Genomic DNA, 6,000 nt, shown 5'->3' with positions numbered 1-6,000 from the left:
ATGCACGATGATGAGAAATTATCTCCCTGTGTGTGTGTGTGTGTGTGTGTGTGTGTGTGTGTGTGTGTGTGTGTGTGTGTGTGTGTGTGCGTGCGTGTGTTTTGTTGTGCCTCCATCTTCTCCCTGTCCATTCTACCTTCCTCGCTCCCTCTGCTGTTCTGCCTCCTCTGTGGCATCAAAGATGCACAAATATTGAAATGAGTAATATGAACTAATCACATCTGCTCTGAATTAAATCATTTCCAGTTACTCTGACAAATTGTGCACAGATTTACACAGATGATAGTGCCAAAACCTTAAACGGGAGGTTGAGAATAATTACTTTACCAGAGATCAAAACCTTTCAGTGTTGCATTCCACATGCAATATTTTTATTAAAATGTTCCCATGCATTTATTCATTTTCAGCAACCTGCATTGCGAGACCATGGAGGCGCGGTTCCCAAGGTAGCACCCAGCACGCAGATGCCACAGTGTTGAGAACATCTGTAGCTGGAGGACGTCAAAAAGGTGAGACATGCTTTTTGAGAGGTGGGAATAGACTGGTTGTCTACCTGGATGGTTTCCATCCAGGACCAAGGGCAGTTCCCTTGAGTGGTGGATGAGGTGACATGCAGCACCAGTGTATGGTCACAGATCTTTATTTTTATTAATTCATTCATTGTCTGTATCTTATCCAGGTTCAGGTCACAGTGGCAGCAGACTAAGCAGCTCCCCCCACACTTCCCTAACCTCAAACAAGTCATTTATCCCTTCCTGTGGGATTCTGATGTGTTTCCAAGTCAGTTGGGAGATGTAGTCCCCGTAGCATGTCCTGGGCCTTCCCTGGGATCTCTTCCCATTTGGAGATGCCTGGAAGTTGTACTTAGAGAAGTAGTCAGGGCGCATCCTCACCAGATGCCTGAACCACCTCAGCTGGCTCTTTTTTAATGTGAAGGAGCAGAGTCCCTCCTGGATATTTGAACTTCTCACCCTGTCCCTGAGTGTAAGCTCAAAGACCTTATGCACTTCAGTGAATCGACACCTTATCGGTTTGAAGGCTCCTGGGCTCCCTTGGCAAATTGGTCCCAGGTGAAGTGACATACAAAGGGAGATTCACAAATGATCCTTTATGACAGGCACATCTATGGAATGAGTCACTTTAACCACATTAGGGAAACCAAGCCATCCTCCTGGAACCAAGCATTCAGGGGCTACACTCCACAGGACTTGGTGGGGCTCCACCTCAAAGGGACAACATGGTGTCACCTCCATGTGGAATCACCACCCCTCTTATTTGTCATAACAGAATTGAACCCTGTTCCTTTATTTTCTAATGTTGCATGCTCAAGCTCTTGAAAGGTCATTTTGGTTTGATGTGCCCATGAAAGGATCCCTGCTTACAGCCTTTCCAGCTGTTACCAAGACTTTCCCTGCAGCTTGCACATATTTCCCTGAAGTTCAAGAGTCAGTCCATAGACACCTTGCACTTTTATTTCATTTTTTTCATTTCATTTCATTCATTTATTTCATTCAGTTCTAGCCACACAACCAAAAATCATTCCAAAAGAAAACATAACAAACGTAACAATACACCTGAATGAAAGGGGGTAGAAAGAAGCGAACTTATATTATCTACCCCTTTTTTACAGAAGATTAACTGCAAGATTAAATAATAATCACATTATTAACATTACAATCAGAATATCTACAAAAGGAAAAGAAAAATAAACAGTAAAAATATACATGCTGTTTCATTATTACAACATCAGGTCGTATTTCTGAATCATATTAATTTTAACTGCCTTTTTAAATATACGAGGTCTATTAGACAATAAACCGACCCTTTTATTTTTTTTTAACTATATGGATTTGAATGACGTGCGATTCCACCAATCATGCTTGAACCCTCGTGCGCATGCGTGAGTTTTTTCACGCGTGTCGGTGACGTCATTTCCCTGTGGGCAGGCCTTGAGTGAGATGTGGTCCCGCCCTCTCGGCTGAATTCCTTTGTTTCACACGCTGCTCGAGACGGCGCGCGTTGCTTTATCAACATTTTTTCTGGACCTGTCAGGAATATCCGAGTGGACACTATTCGAGAAATTAAGCTGGTTTTCAGTGAAATGGTGGTTTAACGGCTGATGAGAGATTATGGGGTGTTTCTGTCGCTGTAAGGACTTCCCACAGAGCAGGACGTTGTGCAGCGCTTCCAGGCGCCGTCGTCGGCCTGTTTCGACCTGTTTCGACCTGAAAACATCCTAATTTAAGGCTTAATTCACCCAGGACATCGTGAGAGAACAGAGAAGATTCAGAAGAGGCTGGCATGAGGACTTTATGCGGACATTCCACTGTTTAAGGACATTTTGTAATGAAAGACGTGCTCGCAAATTCGCCGAGTCGTTTCCCTGACGACTCGGTGAATCTGTGTGCGCCGCGACAGGAAAAACACCTCCATGTTGAAAACCATTTGTAAAATTCAGGCGGCTTTTGATGGCTTTCAACAAGTGAGTAACTGAGAAATTGTTTAACAGCTTGGGCATGTTCCAACTTGCCCGTTAAGTTTTCCAACGGAGGTGTTTTTCCTGTCGTGACCCCCCGCGGTCGGGTCCGGCCCGACATGCGACTCTGCCCGCACGTTCTTTCATTACAAAATGTCCGTTAACAAAGGAATGTCCGAATAAACTCCTCATGCCGACTTCTTCTGAAAGTTCTCTGTTCTCTGACGACTTACTGGGTCAACAGAGCCTGAAATGTGGAAGTTTTCAACTTGAAACGGCGAGACGCTGCCGCCTCGAAGCGCAGCTCGCCGTCAGGCACCGTGGGCCGTCCTTACGGCGACACTACCAGACCAAAATCTCTCATCAGCCGTTAAAATTTTTACCGAAAACCAGCTGAATTTATCGACTGGTGTCCACTCAGTTGTGCCTTAGAGTTTTGAAAAATTTTTTATCAAACAAAGCAGCAGTCTCTGAGCCATTCCTAAACAATGAAAAAAAAACGATGAGAGGGTGGGCGACTCCTCACTCAAAGACTGCCCACAGGCGAATGACGTAACCGACAGGTGTGGAAAAAACTCTCGCATGCCCACGAGGGTTCAAGCATGTCTGATGTAATCACACGTGATTCAAATCCATATGGTTTTTGAAAAAAATAATAAGGTCGGATACTTTTCTAATAGACCTCGTATTGCTTGATTTAGCTTCTTTAATTTCCTTGTTCAGATTATTCCATAAACTGACTCCCTTGATAGAAATGCAGCGTTCCTTCAATTTAGTTCTGAATCTTGGTTTGTTAAATATCTCTGTTCCTTTAAGTTGTGCTGGCTTTCCTCTTTTTTTGGAATTGTTCTGGATGTTAGTTGGTAGTATTTTTTAGTGAGCCTTAAACATTGTCTGGAGAATAGTGCAATCAACCAGGTCATGAAATTTCAACAAATGTAACTGCAGGAATATTGGACTCGTGTGTTCTCTATAATGCCTCCGACTAATTAACCTTATTGCTCTTTTCTGTAAAATGAAAAGTGTGTAAATGTAAATGTGTAAATGTTTTGCAGGCATTTCCCCATATTTCAATACAGTAGGACAGATAGATGTGGAACAATCATAGAACAGTATAATATATACGAGTATAATCCTTTCTCATCTAACATCTCTTTTACTTTGTGTAGTATAGCAATCATTTTTAATAATTTATTCTTTGTATAGTTAATATGTGATTTCCAACTCAGGTTCTCATCAATCATGACACCCAGAAATTTTGTTCCTGTCACTCTTTAATTTCTACACCATCTATAATAATTGGGGTATTCATACTTTTATCTGTATTACTAAATATCATAAAATTAGTTTTGTCAAAGTTAAGTGATAATTTATTAATGTCAAGCCAAGTTTTTATTCCATGAATTCTTTTTGACTGATCTCAACACGTTGTAAATTTTTATCAGAATAGAAAAATGTGGTATCATCAGCAACAGAAGACAATGTAACATCTTAGATACATTAACAATATCATTGATATACAGTGTAAAAAGTTTTGGACTTTATGTTATGACATTATTATCCCAGCCCACCCAACAAACTTCAGCAACCTGACATGTCCTTGAGGGTCCTGGTGTATTAAAAGGTTACGGGAACACAAAGTCAACAAGGGCCATAACTACTAGGAAACATAACTAGGTGAGCCAAGACTAATATGCCTCAGATACTGCCCAAGCTCACGACAACCCTTTGTTGGCCTTGTGTGCTTCTGAGGAGATCCTAGCTTTGGTGTTACCCAGTAGCCAGCAGTTCTTTCCTAAAGTTGCCGGGACTTTTCTACGACAGGCCTATGCCATTCTCAAATACCCCTTCTGGTGCTGTAGGGGTGGAGAGGAGTGTTAGCCCAGCACAACCAGCAAATTTCAGCAGCCCTGCACAACCTAAAGGTCCTGGTGTGTTATAAGGATTTTGGGCACACAGGTGAACATTCCACTAATTCAACAAGGTGCATCCAGTACCTACTGCCAAACAAACCGAAGCTGATATTTATTTTATTTTAGGTTTATTTGAATAGGGACAAGTCATACTACTACATTTTAGCAAAGCGCTAATTCGCAATGTCCGTCCATAGATGGGTCTTGCATAAATAACAAAACAAAAAACATAAACACATAAAAGACAATACACCACAAAGTTAATAAGCGGTCAGTGATGGTCACACTTCTGACCTCTGATTAAAAGGCCTGGAGTTTTGTGTTTTAAGAGGACCCAGTTTGTCTCTCCCTTCAGATCAGTGGGCAGAGAGTTCCAGGGTTTTAGCAGCCTGCACAATGAAAGCAGACTGACCAAATGATGTTTTCTGTCTTGGTATTTGACAGTTCCCGCTCTGAGCTCCTCTGGTCCTACAGCCCACAGACTGAGAGGGAACTATACAGTTCACTGAGGACCATTGGGGCCTGTTGGTGCACACATTTAAACATTAACTATATGGTATGGAATGAGTATGTAATAGTATGAATAGTATAGAATAGTATGAAATTCTATAACTAATATATAGTCAAATATGTGTCGTTCATGGTGAGAGTGTTGAAATTATCAAGTCATACAAATATACAAAGATCTGGAAATGGTTTTCGAAGACCAACTTGACATGTGACTGAATACAGACTTAAGAGTAAGGCATAGGCAGCATAGACTAGGGTCCCTTTATTGAGAGAGTAGCATCAGTTGAGAACATGGCCCCATTTGGGACCAAATGTGCTGAACTACTGATGAACCTTTTATGTTTCATCATTTTATTTTCCCATCATTTAACCACTACAGCAACATATCCAGGTACAGGTGCTATCAAAATAAATATAAAATAGTTAAGCTATCAAATTTACATAAATTTACAATTTTATGATGATTTTATTTTATTAATTTAAAGCCTGATTATGCTTCTGAAGCTCTGTAACTGTGTCATGCAGTGACGTGCGTGACAGTTTTAAAGTTCTCTCCGTCGCTGGATTATGCTTTAATTCAAAGGTTTTCTCTTTTTTTCCGACTCCGGTTGTAAATTTGCAGACTTTTCTGACAAATGTATGTGATCCCGAAATGTAATGAGTGTGTGCACTGCAAAAAACTATTAAAATATGAGAGGAAATAGTGTGAAAACAGAAAAGTGTCAAATCACAGCTTTGCTCTGCTGTCTGATTAACATGTGCACATCAGACTGTGGGTCCAAGTCTGAGCACGGTTTGAAAAACTAAACGGCTGGTTTTTTAATCATGGAAATGACTCCCGGTCCACATGTGAGGGGTTTTTAATGGGAATACAGTGCAATCATTTTATCCAATGTGAGCAAAAAATCTGTTATATAAAAACCAATTTATATGTGTTTCACATGGAAAATAATACAAAAACATTGGGACTTTTTTGTCTGATGACTGCGAATATCCAGTTTATATGTTGACAGTTTAAGTGAGTTTTACTGTACATGGGACTGAACAATTAATTTACCTCTCAAAGCTTTGATGATGATGTCAGCTTCCATCCCACACAGC

Source organism: Thalassophryne amazonica, chromosome 12, assembly GCF_902500255.1.
Source record: "Thalassophryne amazonica chromosome 12, fThaAma1.1, whole genome shotgun sequence".
Lineage (NCBI taxonomy): Eukaryota > Metazoa > Chordata > Actinopteri > Batrachoidiformes > Batrachoididae > Thalassophryne > Thalassophryne amazonica.
The sequence above is the reverse complement of the archived record's forward strand: the minus strand, read 5'-3'. Positions refer to the sequence as shown.